At 38.7% G+C, this 16,893-nt stretch overlaps 1 protein-coding gene across 1 annotated transcript in view; it reads right to left on the reverse strand.

Moving 5' to 3' along the window:
* Window positions 1–16,893, reverse strand: part of DYTN (dystrotelin) — a 67,783-nt gene that overhangs the window by 25,785 nt on the left and 25,105 nt on the right. The window lies entirely within an intron of this gene.

A 16,893-nucleotide genomic window follows, 5' to 3' on the forward strand; every position in this document is an offset into this window, starting at 1 on the left:
TTCTTACCACACGTACAAATTAATTATAATAATGATAAAGGGAGGAAACTTTAGGAGGTGAATTGTTTATGATCTTGATGGTGGTGGTTTCACAGATGCATATTTATCCCAAACTCATCAAGTAGTATGCATTAAATATGGACAGCTTTCTTTTTCTTAAAAAAAAAAAAAAAAACTGATTAAATGGTATTTATGTGTTTACTTATTAAGACAGGGACTTGCTCTGTCACCCTGGCTGGAATGCAATGGTGTGATCTAGGCTCACTGCAGCCTCCGCCTCCCAGGTTCAAGCGATTCTCCTGCCTTAACCTCCCGAGTAGCTGGGATTACAGGAGTGTGCCACCACGCCTGGCTAACTTTTTGTATTTTTAGTAAGGATGGGGTTTCACCACATTGGCCAAACCAGTCTTGAACTCCTGAGCTCAAGTGATCTGCCTGCTTCAGCCTCCCAAAGTGCTGGGATTACAGGTGTGAGTCACTGCACCCGAGCATGTACAGCTTTTTGCATGTCAATTGTATCTCAGTAAATTGGTTAACAAAACAAAATAAAAAGGGAAAACTTGCTTTGCTTTATGTTAATGGCTATCAGAAAGCTAGAATAATTCAAATAATGCTGTTTTTATGTAAAAATAAAATGAAAAGCAATTGAGCTGAATAGATAGCATTAAAACATATTCTAGAATGATAAACATTTTGGTATATACTACAGGAACCATCACAGAAATTAAAAAGGAAAGGATTTATTCAAGTAAAAAGGAATAGGGGACTCTCTTATCTTACCTCTTATTATGCATCAGCATAAAAACCAGATAGATTGAAAAGCTATGTGTCAAGATAATCAAATCATGTTAAAATACAGCTAGAGTCCTTTGATTTCTTAATGGATAAATTTTTCCCAGCACAAAACTGTGTAAGAAATTACAAAGAAAAAGAAAGAGACTGATAACGTTTTTAGGCTGAGCATGGTGGCTCACACCTGTAATCCCAGCACTTTGGGACGCTGAGGCAGGTGGATCACGTAAGGTCAAGAGTTCAAGACCAGCCTGGCCAACACAGTGAAACCCCGTCTCTACTAAAAATACAAAAATTAGCTGGGTGTGGTTGTGAGTGCCTGGAATCCCAGCTACTTGGGAGGCTGAGGCAGGATAATCACTTGAACCCGGGAAGCAGAGGTTGCAGTGAGCCGAGATAGTGCCCCTGTGCTCCAGCCGTGGTGACAGAGCGAGACTCCATCTCGAGAAAAAAAAAAAAAAAAAAAAGACTAACGCTTTTATAAGAATTGAAAGTTTATATGTAGGAAGTCATATTATCAATAAGACTAAAAGGAAATAACTAGGAAGAAAGATTTCTCCAGTCAAAATATAAAAAGTTTAAATACATTGGTAAATCAAGCTGATTCATCAGTAAAAATGGCAGCAGGCGCTGACAGAGGAAAAAAGACAATTGCCTCGTACGTTATGTGGGGAAAAGCTTCTTTTCACTGTGAGTCAGAGAAATGCAAATTAAAGCAAATTAAATATATTCTGCTGATAAAAATTATCAAAATTAAAACAAGGTAATAGTCAATATTAGCAAGGATCTCGTGAGAAAGGTGCTACGTTCACTGGAACCCTAACTTGGTATTCCTTTCTAAAAGGCAATTTTGCAAGAAGCATGAAGAGCCTTAAAAATGTTCGCACTTTTCATTCTTGTGATTCACTTTAGAAATGTATCCTAAGGAAATAATTGGAGATTTGTGTACAAGGAACAACATATAAGAATTTTAATAGTGAAGTTTTAAATTATAGCAAAAATTAGAAATAATCCAAATATCAACAACAGTGGAGTTAAGTCATATTATGCTTATTTAAATAAAAATTATATAACCATTAAGATGTTTTTTGAAGAATTATGATAATGGAAAATGCTCATAATCTAACTATAGAGAACTATATAATGAATACATTTTACAGTATAGTCTAAACTAATTTAAAAATGTTTATAGGAAAGGAAGTATACCAATATATTGACAGTGGGATAATAATGGATTATTTGCCATTTTAATTTTGTTCTTTGTTCTCTTTTGACTTTTTGAAACTTTCTATAATAAATGTATAGCACTTTGTGATTTGAGATAAAAAGTTACTCGGTGAAAGAAGGTTTTAGATATTTCCTTGGTCATATGAACATCTTCAAAGAATCCCCAAACTAGGGAATGGTTCACTGAACCTCGCTACAAAATGGTCCAGATTATTTGTGCTTTAGCAGCAGTTTCTTTCCGTTTTGGACTCACCTGGTAGCGTGGGTTGCTGTCCTCAGTTTGTTGACCCCAAGACATTCTTTCAGGTACAGGTGTAGGCTTGGAGGCACCTGTGGCTGCTGTTTCCATTGGTCTAGTTGGCCTTACATCCGTTGTTCCTTTAGAACTCTTGTACTGAATGGAGCCCCTATTACCAAGTTTTATAAGAAAGTTGTAGCAACTTTTAATTATCAGGCATGACATTGAGGAAAGCCTTTTTAGAAAATGTAAGTCACATATTGAAGGTTTTACTCACCCACCCCCACAATAGCAATAAAGTAGGCCAACTTTTCTTTCTGTGTTCTTTTCCAGACAATTTTGTTGACAGAGAGTCAAGTAGCCAATAATAGAAATAAAAATTCAATTTTCCCTTCTCCTTGACAATCCAGACATGAGAATGCAAAGAATTCAGGGGTGACGGCAGAAAATCCCCTGGGTCATCTTGTTCAGGTCAGACATTAGGGGCTATAAATGTAGGTATGTGTTTATCATGTCAAATCGAAAGAACATATAATACATCAGACTAGTTTAAGGTCAGGTATATTCTATGTTATATAATTCCATTTGGTTTCATTCCTTTATTCAAAAATTACTTTTAAACATCTTCTCAAGTTATGGCAGATATAAAACAAAAAAGCAGAGAACTCCTAATCCCAGATAATTCACATCTAAAGAACAGATAAATATACAGTCATTTTAAGCGTAACATTATACTTTCTACAAGACACAATGAGAACATAGGGAAAGACATGACTATTCTGTGATATACCTAATTATACCGGGGTGTGCATTTTGGGGTAGAAGAATAGGATGACCCACAATTTCTTTGTAACAAACCTTCTGAATGACACACTCTATTCCTACCCCATCTGAGATTGCTTTAATATCTTGGTATTGTTCTGCTCTGTCTTCATTTGCTTGGGATGCTGTAACAAATAGACTGGGTGGTGTAAGCAACTGGCATTTATTTTCTCACAGTTCTAGAGTCTGAAAGTCTGAGATCAGAGTGCCAGCATGGTCGGTCATACACTGCTGTTAGTCAGTTTTCATACTGCTATGAAGAAATACCCAAGATGGGGTAATTTATAAAGAAAAAGAAGTTTGATGGACTCACAGTTCCACATGGCTGGGGAGGCCTCATAATCATGGCAGAAGACAACAGAGGAGCAAAAGCACGTCTTACATAGCAGCAGGCAAGAGTTTGTGTAGGGGAACTGCCCTTTATAAAACCATCAGATCTTACGAGACTTACTCACTCTTATGAGAACAGCATGGGAAAAACCTGCCCCCCTAAGTCAATTACCTCCCACCAGGTCCCCCCCACAACACCTGGGGATTATGGGAGCTACAATTCAAGATGGGATTTGGGTGGGGAGACAGCCGAACAATATCATACACACACCATTTTCTGTACTCAGATATTTACAAACATCAATATGCAGTTTTTTAAAATTATTTTTTATTATTATACTTTAAGTTCTAGGGTACATGTGCATAACGTGCAGGTTTGTTACATATGTATACTTGTGCCATGTTGCTGTGCTGCACCCATCAACTCGTCAGCACCCATCAACTCGTCATTTACATCAGGTATAACTTTCTTAAAAAACAAGGAAATCATTCCACACACATTATTCTGCTACTTGCTTTTTTCTCTGATGCATGATGGTGAATTCCTTCTAGTATAGTAGATAGCAGCTAAAACTTGTTCTTTTAAGTGGATTCATCATGTTCTGCAGAATGTTCGTAATCATACATATTCCACCACTTTTCTACGAAGGGACACTTAGGTTGTTTCTGGCTTATTGTCCTGTACTCCAAGGGCCAAATCTTGTGTATATTTTATTATCTAGTAAATACACTATTCTAAAGTCAATCCTTCTACATGTGTATCCTGCCCCCTCTTTGCTGAATGACATTGCTCCAATAATTCTCCCCTGTTGTACCAGTTCATCAGTTTTTCTCTTTATGAATTAATTCCTTTGAACATGCTATTACTTTCCTGGATTACTGGATAACAAAAATGTGGTATATATACATGAAGGAATACTGTTCAGCGATAAAAAGGAATGAAATCATGTCTTTTGCATCAACAAAAATGGAACTGGAGGCCATTAACTGAAAAACTCACACAGAAAGTCAAATACGACATGTTCTCATAAGTGGGAGCTAAATGTGCACACATGAACATAGAATGTGGAATTACAGACAATGGAGACTCAGAAGAATGAGGGAATGGAAAGGGGTAGATGATGATAAATTACTTAATGGGTATAATGTATGTTTTTCAGGTAATGAACACCTTAAAAGCCCTAACTTGACCACTCTACTATATAGCCATGTAATAAAATTACACTCGTACTCCGTAAATTTATACAAAAAAGCTATGCTGTTACTTTGCCATCATAACAACATGCTACCTTAACCTCAGTGGGCCTATCACCTACATTATCTCTTTGTTCCCACCACAGCAAAAAATCCTGGAATTTTCTTATTTGGTATCTTGAGTTCCTCAGCTCCCCTTTCTCTCTGCCTCCAGTCAGACTTTTTCTACTACCACTGTCCTGTGATGCTGTTTTGGGGGGTCATTAATGATCTCCTCACTGCTAATTCAAAGGTCAATTCTTTTTTTAAAGAAAAAAAAATTTAAGTTCCAGGATATAAGTGCAGAATGTGTGGGTTTGTTACATAGGTATATGTGTGCCATGGTGGTTTGCTGCACCTATCAGCCTGTCATCTAGGTTTTAAGCCCTGTATACATAACCTATTCGTCCTAATGCTCTCCTTTCCCTCACTCCCCACCCCCACAACTGGCCCCACTGTGTGTTGTTCCCCTGTCCGTGTCCATGTGTTCTCATTGTTCAACTCCCACCTATGAATGAGAACATGTGGCATTTGGTTTTCTCTTCCTGTGTTAGTTTGCTGAGGATGATGGCTTCCTGCTTTATCCATGTTCCTGCAAAGGATATGATCTCATTCCTTTTTATAGATTCATAGTATTCTATGGTGTATATGTATGACATTTTCTTTATCCAGTCTATCTTTCATGGGCATTTGGGTTGGTTCCATGTCTTTGCTATTGTGAATAGTGCTGCAATAAAAATACGTGTGCATGTGTCTTCATAGTAGAATGATTTATATTCCTTTGGGTGTATACTCAGTAATGGGATTGCTGGGTCAAATGGTATTTCTGGTTCTAGATCCTTGAGGAATCGCCACACTGTCTTCCACAATGGTTTAACTAACTTACATTCCCACCAACAGTGTAAAGGTTTTCTGTTTCTCCACAGCCTCAGCAGCATCTATTGTTTCTTGACTTTTTAATCATCGCCACTCTGATTGGCATGAGGTGGTATGTCATTGTGGTTTTGATTTGCATTTCTCTAATGATCAGTCAAGTTCAGCTTTTTTTCATATGTTCGTTGGCTGCATAAATGTCTTCTTTTGAGAAATATCTGTTCATATCCTTTGCCCACTTTTTGATAAGGCTTTTCTTTTTCTTGTAAATTTGTTTAAATTTCTTGTAGAATCTGGATATTAGACCTTTGTCAGATGGGTAGGTTGCAAAAAATTTCTCCCATTCTGTAGGTTGCCTGTTCATTCTGAGGATAATTTCTTTTGCTGTGCAGAAGCTCTTTAGTTTAATAAGATCCCATTTGTCAATTTTGGCTTTTGTTACAATTGCTTTTGGCATTTTTGTCATGAAGCCTTTGCCCATACCTATGTCCTGGGTGGTATTACCTGGGTTTTCTTCTAGGGCTTTTTATGGTTCTGGGTTTTACATTTAAGTCTTTAAATGTATGACTCAGGTTTTACATTTAAGTCCTTAATCCATCTTGGGTTAATTTTTGTATAAGGTGTAAGGAAGGGATCTAGTTTCAATTTTCTGCATATGGCTAGCCAGTTCTCCCAGCACCATTTATTAAATAGGGAATCCTTTCCCCATTGCTTATTTTTGCCAGTTTGCGGAGGATCAGGTGGTTGTGGATGTGTGGTGTTATTTCTAAGGTCTCTGTGCTGTTCCATTGGTCTATATGTCTGTTTTGGTACAAGTACCATGCTGTTTTGGTTATTGTAGTCTTGTAATATAGTTTGAAGTCAGATCACATGATGCCTCCAACTTTGTTCTTTTTGCTTAGGACTGTCTTGGGTATATAGGTTCTTTTTTGGTTCCATATGAAATTTAAAGTAGCTTTTTTCTAATTCTGTGAAGAATGTCAATGGTAGTTTGAGGTAAATAGCTTTGAATCTATAAATTACTTTGGGCAGTATGGCTATTTTCATGATATTGGTTCTTCCTATTCATGAGGATGGAATATTTTGCCATTTGTGTCCTGTCTTATTTCCTTGAGCAGTGGTTTGTAGTTCTCCTTGAAGAGGTCCTTTACATCTCTTGTTAGCTGTATTCCTAGGTATTTTATTCTCTTTGTAGCAATTGTGAATAGGAGTTCATTCATGATTTGGCTCTCTGCTTGTCTATTGTTAGTGTATAGGAATACTTGTGATTTTTGCACACTGATTTTGCATCATGAAACTTTGCTGAGGTTGCTTATCAGCTTAAGGAGTTTTGGGGCTGAGATGATGGGGTTTTCTAAATACAGAATCATGTCATCTGCAATCAGGGACAATTTGACTTCCTCTCTTCCTATCTGAATATCCTTTATTTCTTTCTCTTGCCTGATTGCCCTAGCCAGAACTTCCAACACTATGTTGAATAGGAGTGGTGAGAGAGGGCATCCCTGTCTTGTGCCAGTTTTCAAAGGGAATGCTTCCAGCTTTTGCCCGTTCAGTATGATATTGTCTGTCGGTTTGTCACAAATAGCTCTTATTATTTTGAGATACATTCCATCAACACCTAGTTTATTGAGAGTTTTTTAACATGAAGCGATGTTGAATTTTATTGAAGGCCTTTTCTGCATCTGTTGAGATGATCATGTGGTTTTTGTCAGTGGTTCTGTTTATGTGATGGATTATGTTTATTGCTTTGTGTATGTTGAACCATCCTTGCATCCCAGGGATGAAGTCAACTTGATTGTGGTAGATAAGCTTTTCGATGTGCTGCTGGATTCAGTTTGCCAGTATTTTATTGAGGATTTTTGCATTGATATTCATCAGGGATATTGGCCTGAATTTTTCTTTTTTTTTTTTTTTTTTTTTGTCCTGTCTCTGCCAGGTTTTGGTATCAGGATGATGCTGGCCTCATAAAATGAGTTAAGGAGGAGTCCCTGCTTTTCAATAGTTTGGAATAGTTTCCGAAGGAATGGTACCAGCTCCTCTTTGTACCTCTGGTAGAATTCGGCTGTGAATCTGTCTAGTCCTGGACTTTTTTGGTTGGTAAGCTATTAATTACTGCCTCAATTTAAGAACTTGTTATTGGTCTATTTAGGGATTTGACTTCTTCCTGGTTTAGTCTTGGGAAGGGTATGTGTGTCTAGTAATTTTTCCATTTTTTTCTAGATTTTCTAGTTTATTTGCCTAGAGGTGTTTACAGTATTCTCTGATGGTAGATAGTATTTCTGTGGGATCGGTAGTGTATCCCCTTTCTCATTTTTTATTGTATCTATTTGATTATTCTTTCTTTTCTTCGTTATTAGTCTAGCCAGTGGTCTATCTATTTTGTTAATTTTTTTCAAATTAATCCAGCTCCTGGATTCACTGACTTTTCAAGGGAAAAGGTCAATCTTATTTGACCTAGCAGCAGCATTTGACACTAGAACACCATGCCTTCGTCCTTGAACACTTTCTTCATCTGTCTTCCAGGATTGGTTTTCTTCCCTCTCCATTCTTTACTCTTTCTCAGTCTCCCTTGCGGGTTTTTCTTCTTCTCTGCAGCTTTGTAAAGGGAGCGTCACAGGGCTCAGTCCTTGATCCTCTTCTCTTTCTCTTCTATGTTCTCTCTTTGGTGATGTCATATAATCTCATGACTTTAAAAACCATTAACATGCCAACAACCCCCAAATTGGTATCTCCAGTACAGACCCTTTTCTCCAAGTTCCAGATATGAATAGTCAGCTGCTTGGTCAATATCTCCCCAGGGACATCTCAGAGACTTCTCAATCTTAGTGTGTCCCAAACTGGACTCCTGATTTCCCCCACAAACCTTCTCCACCTGTAGCCTCCCCATCTTGGTTGATGGCAATCTTATTCTTCTACTTACTATAGAATGACCATGACAATATAATTTAGTGCAAATGCAAGAATAGACACATAGATCTAAGGATGAGAATATAAGTTCTATTAATCCAAGTATACAAGGGAAGCTAATACATGAGAAAGCTGGCATTTTAATTAAGTGGGAAAAAGATCACATAATTGGCTAAAAGTTCACATAATTCCTCACCCCAGGAAAAAAAGTAAAGCTAGACCCTTGCTAAAATAAATTCCAAACAGATTGAAATTTTAAATTAAAATTTGTAATAGAAATATTGGAAAAAATTTAGGAAAATGTTTATAGAACCTTGCTTTTAACTCTTGGCCCTCTTTAGTCTATTCTCAACACAGCAGCCAGACTGAGAGTTTTGAAACCTCAGTTAGATTCTCTACTCACAATCCTCCAATGTTTCCCCAGAGTAAAAGCCCAGGTCCTTACATTGGCCTTCCATCTGCCCCTACTTTCTTACCTCTTCTTTTTTCTTTTTCTTTTTTCTTTTTCTTTTTGAGATGGAGTCTTGCTCTATCACCCAGGCTGGAGTGCAGTGGTTCTATCTTGGCTCACCGCAACCTCCGCTTCCCAGGTTCAAGTGATTCTCCTGCCTCAGCCTCCCACGTAGCTGGGATTACTGGTACATGCCACCATGCCTGGCTAATTTTTGTATTTTCAGCAGAGACGGGGTTTTACCATGTTGGCCATGCTGGTATCCAATTCCTGGCCCCATGTGATTTGTCCGCCTTGGCCTCCTGAAGTGCTGGGATTACAGGCATGAGCCACGCACCCTACCTTATTTCTTCTCTTATACTCTCCTTCCTCATCCCACTCAACCATGCTAGCCCCCTTGCTGTTCTTTGGATCCATTAAAGTTAATGGCAAAAATCACAATTACTTTTGCACCAACCTAATACCAAGCATGCTCCCACTTGATGCTGGCTGTCTCCTCAGTTTGCAGTGTGCTTTTCTCAGATGTCTGCATGACTTACTCCCTCACTTCCTTCAAAACTTTGATCAAATATCACCTCTCACTGAGGCCTACTATAACCACCATATTTAAATTTGCTACCAACTCTCTAAGTCTTTATTTTTCTTATCTGCTTCTCCTTTTTTTAAACTTTAATACTTAAATATTTTAACGTATGATATAATTCCCTTATATACCATTTTCATTTGTTTGGTCCTCACTAGGATGCAAGCTCCAAGACAGCAGAAATCCTTCTCTCTTTTTCTTCACTGATGTAGCCCAAGTGCCTAGAACAGCGTTCAATAAATTTATTGAATAAATATTTTTCAGTGTATTTTCTGAAAATTCTGTAGCCATTTGTGCTTCTACCAGATTTCAAGAGCATCTATGTTCTTCCCTCCTCACCAGCAAAGGATGTTGCCATTCATTTTAATCTTTGTCTTTTCAATAAGTAAAACGATGATATGTCATTGTTGCAGTTTTCTTTTTTCTGTTTCAGATAGGGTCTTGCTCTGTCACCCAGGCTGGAGTGCAGTGGCACTATCATGGCTCACTGCAGCATTGGCCCCCTGGACTCAAGCGATCCTCCTACCTCAGCCTCCCAAGTAGCTGAGGCCGCAGGTGCACACCACCACACCCAACTAATTTTAAAATTATTTGTAGAGATGGGGTCTCCCTATGTTGCCCATGCTGGTATCAAATTCCTGGCCTCAAGTGATCCTCTTTAACTTTGGGCAGGCAGAACTTTCAACCTCCCAAAGTTCTGGGGTCACAGGCATGAGCCTGGCCTATTTACCTTTTTTCTAACCAATAGAGAGGTTGAGCATCTTTTTGGGTGTCTAAGGGCCATTTGGAACTCTTCTTCTGTGATTGCCTATTTATGTATTTTGTGTATTTTCCTCTTCACTCACCTCTTCTTCCCCATTTTCTTTTTCTTCTTGAGTTTTTAGTTTTTTTCTTAGAAAGTATGACCTCTTTATTTTCTGCTACTCAGTTTGAACACATCATCAAATACAGATAGTTATTAATGTCATATGAGCATAAAAGAAGATTTATAAACCAGAAATGTATTTTCTGAGAAGCAACTTGCAAGTGACTCAGATAAGTTTTATCAGTTTAACTGGTGAAGTCCTGAGATAAAGCAGTGCCTAAATCAGGTTTGTTTACCCTCAGCATTGAAGGCATGTAATGTAGGGAGCATTACAGATCACCCAATGCTGTTACAGGACAATGGAAGGCCTGGGAGGCCTTCAGTCTGAGCCTGCCTTGCCCAGGCCTGCCCAGATGGGTGACTATGAAGGAAGGGCAATTACTGTGCAAAGTAGCATGGCTTATTTATTTATTTATTTATTATTTTTGAGACATTTTCACCCAGGCTGGAGTGAGTTCAGCAGTGCAATCGCGGCTTACTGTAGCCTCGACTTACCGGGCTCGAGCAATCCTCCCATCTCAGTCACCTGAATAGCAGGAACCACAGGCATGCACCACCATGCCCAGATAATTTTTAATTTTTTCTGTAGAGACGTATCTCCCTATGTTGCCCAGGCTGGTCTCGAATTCCTGGGGTCAAGCAATCCTCCCATTTCTGTCCCCCAAAGTACTGAGATTATCGGCATGAGCCACTTAGCCTGGTCGCATAGCTTATTTTTGAGATCCTGTTAATTGTGGACCAACAAAACAATGATAGGGTTTGAAGGAAGAAATGTTTTGCAACAGACTCATCATTGACTTTGAACCACAAAGGGAGACTGAGGAAACACTGGCTTCAAGTCAAAAAACCCTGGATCAAAACAGGTCCTTCAGGTGGGTGAGGGGCAGGCCAAGTTCATCAAGTCAAGGACATTTTCCTGGCACCACCCTGAGGAGAGGGGCCTTCACCAACCCATCCTGGGCACGGGGCTCCTGCCATTCAGAACCCTCCCAATAACAAAACGAGCACACACTCATTTTTTCCCCTTACATAACTTTGCATTTCAATATATTCCCAGAAGATGGCAGCATGAGTTCTTATGACGTTCTTGAGGGTTCAGAAACACGCCAGCACCAGCCAAATCCCCTTACTCCTATAAGAGCAAGGGACACTTTTTTCTCAGTTCCCTAAAAATTTTGAAGTTATAGTGAAAAATGTTATAAAAAGAACTACAGAAATGGAGTGGGTAAGAAAAAAAAAAAAGCTACACATTTCCAGTGGATGCCACTTTGCATTCTTCCTTGGAGGGTACCTATAAACCTCATAAGCAATGCCACCTGGCCATAGACCCTTTGCTGTGGGGAGTGCTCAGCTACTTTCATTATTAGTGAGTCTGAGAGAAGTTTCCTTTTGTCCCCATGATCTTACTTTGCAGCACAGCTCCAACAGCTGTTACAACAGGTTTTCTGTGCCTTTTTTGGTACAAACACAGGGAGGTCATAGGAAATGTTTTCCGTGAAATGATCTTGCAAATAGCGTTAAGAAATTTTGTTGAATTTCAAAGAAAAATCTGATTAAAGGTGCCTGTTGGAAGTAGAAGCCTCGAGGAAATGAGGAAGAAAAATAATTGTAATTTAAGGAGTCCATTTCATTTCTGATACAGAATAATCACAAAAACAAGTACATACTGCTGGCTTTTGTTCCCCCATAAAAGATAACCATTGGGATATCCGCAAGGCCACTCCTGTTTTCTGAGCTTCCCTCCTCCTGGGCTGAATTCTGCAGAGCTACAATAGGAAGTCCTCCGTGACCAGGTGGTCAGCATGAAGATGCATGTCAATGGTGGCCTCACATTCCACTTTGAAGTTGGTCTTCAGCATAGGGCCGTAAACAACCTGGAGAAGACCATGTATATAGGGACAGAGAGGCCCCTACAAACGTACCCATGGCCATCTGAATATTCGGAATCTCTGTGGCATCACAGGCATAGCTTTCTGCACACCCACAGGTCTCCACCTGCACCAGCTGCAGCCCCATGCCTTTCTACCACCAGCTCTCCTGTAAGCAGCTGCAAGATGACACAGTTCATTGAGTTGAGGTGTTCTCGAATGAGAAGTCTGGAGAGCAAGGCTCTCTCTCTTTGATATTCTCTAAGGTTGCAGGTGTAACCTGTGAAGTCCACAGGACTTGGAGTCAACTTCCCCTCCTGAGGAGCAGAGTGGATGGTAAATTCACCAGCTTTTGTCAAGTCCTTGGTCAACAGAGACTACCTCACGTCACAGCACAATGTATACTGAATGTCTGATAATAAGTCTCATACAGAACTTTGTTACCCTTCACATACAGAAGAAATGCAAAATTTGTTTTGCCATCGGGAAATTTCCCTGGCTTCATCCTTTCTATGGCACTGTTGATAATCTGGATAGGTTTAATGGAATTATAAAAAGCTTCAAACACACCCACACTTTTGGCACTGAGCTGGGGGATTGCAATTCCTTCCGTTGTCAAAGATATTACTCGACGTGGGACTGAATCCTTACAAGATATAACCACCACCATGAAGGGTATTTCTCCAGCACAAGAAACTATTTGCTCTTCCATCTTGATAGCCAGGGAGGTCCCTGTTCTGAATTCTCCACAGCAGCCAACACTTCTGGCCTCACATCAAGTTTTTCTTATCAATTTTCAGGGACCCTTTTTATAGCATCATTTGTCTTATTACCGAAAATATTTTTCTAAGTCTAGGGCTTATTTTTAATTTTGTTTATAGTATCGTTTACCATAGCAAAATGTTTAAAATTGCATGCTATCATATACATCTGTTTATTCCTTCATAATTTTTTGTTTTTCTCTCTTCCTTAGGAGATGTTCTGCTTTTCTCTAATATTTATTTTAAATTCTTTTTAAATTTAAATTTCAATCAATTTGAAATTTATTTAAGTATATGGGGCAAAATAAGGGCCAATTTTCCTTTCAAATGGATAGCCAATTATGCATTGTTTTTCCATGAATTGAAATATCACCTTTATCACATATTAGGTTCCCATATATGTTTACATCAATTATTATATTTTGTATTCTCATCCTTAAACCTACATGTTCACTCCCATTTTATACTATATTATTTGGTCATAGTAGTTTTATAGTAAGTGTTAATGTCTGTTGTATTAACATCTGTTCTTCAGATATTAACATCCCTTCTCACTACTCTTCAATTTCATAATTTTACTATTCTTGTACAACTATTCTTCCAACATACCTTCAAAATTATTTTATCGTATTTAGAAAACATTGTGATTCTATCTGGAAATGCATTTAATTTAAATACAGTAAATTCTCATTATTCACAGTAGTTATGCTCTATAAGGCCACCAGGAACACTGAATTAGGAAATACTGAACCCATTGCTCCTAGAGGAAATACAGAGTTAGGTTCCTACCAGCCTCTGGCCACAATATTTTTGTCAACCAATCAATGCACAACCTTCTTTTATGTGTTTCTGTATAAAGACACTTTTAAAATACATATTGTTGATTCATTAGCATTAAATTCATGGTCAGCAGCAATATAAATCATACCTGAATGAGCTTATGTAACACGTGTATTTTTTCATCAAGGCACATCGCAGCCTTGCTGTACTTAGGAATACTAGACAGCAATTTAGTACCATGCTTTGGGGCCATTTGCAAAAGTAAAACTGCCAACAAAAAGCACAAATACGCAAAAATCATGACACAAAATAGACACAAAAAGGACACTTGCTTATAGTATGAGGGCTGAAACAGTGACACAGAGCACTATCCGGTTTGACCTCAGCTGGGAACATGTGCATCAGGCAACTCAAAAATTTTTTGCCACTCTGCTCATGTCTGCAAATACTGCAAAAGCACCATGAGTGTTAATTTTAGGGTTACAAATAAATTTTTGCAAATAGGCAAATTTGTAAGTATTGAAGCAAATAACAAAAATCAACTATTAATTTTTGGAGCAGGTACATTCTTATGCTAGTCTTCTCATTTAGGAATTTGGTATTTTTTCCTTTTGGTCAGGACTTGTTTTCTGTACTCAATAAAATATTATACTTTTATTTGGGTCTTGTATCTTTTTTGTTACACTTTTTGTAGTTTCTTTTAAAAATAATTTTTACAAGTATTTTGAATGAGATTTTTATAAAATTTCTAGCTGGTTATTGCTAGTACAGTGAAGAATTTTGTATATATTTATTTTGTTTTTCTGCCATCATTTGAAGTCTATTAATTCTAGCAATTTTTGCTAGAGTTACTTGGGGTTTCTTGGTAATTCACAGTTAAATTAGCTACAAAGAGAAGTACTTCTGTTATTTTTCAGCATTTTAATTTTCTTTTTAACTATATTTTCAAGAACTTCCTGAAATATTTAATAAGACTGATGATATTTGGCATCTAACTTTTAATTCTGGTTTTGTAAATGAAAGTATTCTCAGTGCAAACTAGCATATGTAAACTAAATAAAACTACATCAAAAGGGAGAAGGCTTATTACCATGCAGATTATTTGCTGAATCATTGAATGAATTCAATATTATCATTTGGCAATAACCATTAATCTCTTAGAAGATGGTCAGTGCTAGTGTGCCAACATAATAGATATCAAAGGTGTGTTTTTTACTATTATTACATTGTGATTTAGTAATATTCCACATTCTTTTCTCCTAGATCAGCCACATTTCAGAATTTCTGAACTCATCAAAGTCTAGGGTACACTGAAAATTATTACATAAGAAGGTTATTTTGGGGAACAACTCTATTGTACTTGGGGTGGACAGAGTACAACACATTGACATTTAGAGAACCTTGGCTTTGTACAGCCCTTGCAATTCCCTTTCCTCATCTCACCTCTGGAAATACTACTCTGGGAGTAGAGAGGAGAGGTTATCCCAGTTAACAGGCAAAGAAACTGAGCCATAGAAAAGTGAAGTGACTTCCTCATGGCCACACATATGGTTAGTTGAGGGCAAGGCTTCTGTCTCTGTTCCAGATTCAGTCAAACTTTATTACCTTGTTCCAACACTCGTTGACTCTTTCCCACTACATTCTAAAAGAGCTCATGGTTCACCTTATCTATCCATCCATCAATCCCTCCATCATGCACCATACATTTTATTATTCATTCAGTCGGTCTGTTATTCAACAAATATTTATTGTGCATTTATCATATTCAGACATTATAGATTCTGGCAATACAACTGGAAACAGTGGACATTCCTCCCCTCATAGAGCTTACATTATAGAGAAGGGCACAGCAATAAATAATAAATAAGTAAGATAGAGGATGTCAGAGGGTGATGAAGTGCTCTGAAGAAAAATAAAGCCAGCAAGGATAACTGGGAGTGCCAGAGTGAGGACAGGGGTTGAATGGTAACTGGTTGTCAGGAAAGGCCTGCAGGATGAGCCTGCATTTGAGCAAAGACCTCGGTGGGTCTTTGGGAGGTGAGCAGCCAAGCCATACAGGGAGGTGATCTAGGGGTGCCAATCCCCTGAGGTGGCAGCATGCTTGGTGTATTCATGGAGCAGCAAGGAGAGCTGTGAGGCTGAAGCAGAACAAGTCAGGGAGAGGTGCAGACGAGGACCAAGAGCTGGTGGGGAACAGGGTTTATAGGTCCAGGCTAAAGGCCACTGGAAGGACTGTGGCTTTCTTGGAAGAGGGAAAGCCACAAAAAAGTTTGTGCAGAGGAGTGACATGACCTGGCCAAAATTTGAAAAGCGTCATCCTGCCTGTGGCACCAGGAGTAGACCATGGGGAGACCGAGGAGGAAGCAGGGGAACCAGTTAGGAGGTCATGTGACAATGCAGGAGAAAGGGACCACTGAGGTGGTGGCAGTGGAAATAGCAAGACTCACTCAGAGTTCAAATCTAGTTTGAAGGTAGAACCAACAAGATTTGCTGATGGATTGAATGGTTTGCATGACTTTATGAGCCAGGTGGTAGAGTTGCAAGAGGGAGTGAAATCAGGTTCCTTGATGGAGCTTTTAGCAAAATGAGAAGGCAGACAGTAATCAGATAGTTAGATAAATAAATGTATGGTTACAAACTATGACAAATCCTTTAAAATAAAGGTGTAAGTCTTAAGGGTGGGATAGATCTGGCTTAGTCATATGTGGGGTAGAATCAGGGCTGGAACACAGAGACTGTGGACGAGGAATGAAGCTGGAGAGATTAGCATGGTGGACCAAAAGGACCAAGACTAAGTCATGTTACAACTTTTCATTTTTAGCCTAAAAACAATGGGAAAATGATGGAGGAATCTGATTTAAGGAAGGCATGAGGGTTTGGAGGGGATGAGTGGGTGAGACGTGCTGTTGTGTTTGTCAAAAATGTGTAAAAGACCCCATCTCTACTAAAAAACACAAAAAAACCAGCCAGGTGAGGTGGCGGGCGCCTGTAGACCCAGCTACTTGGGAGGCTGAGGCAGGGGAATGGTGTAAACCCGGGAGGCAGAGCTTGCAGTGAGCCGAGATCTGGCCACTGCACTCCAGCCTGGGAGACAGAGCGAGACTCCGTCTCAAAAAAAAAAAAAAAAAAAAAAAGATAAGAAAAAAAAAAAGAGTATGGATCT

The sequence above is a fragment of the Mandrillus leucophaeus genome, unplaced genomic scaffold, assembly GCF_000951045.1.
Source record: "Mandrillus leucophaeus isolate KB7577 unplaced genomic scaffold, Mleu.le_1.0 Scaffold436, whole genome shotgun sequence".
Lineage (NCBI taxonomy): Eukaryota > Metazoa > Chordata > Mammalia > Primates > Cercopithecidae > Mandrillus > Mandrillus leucophaeus.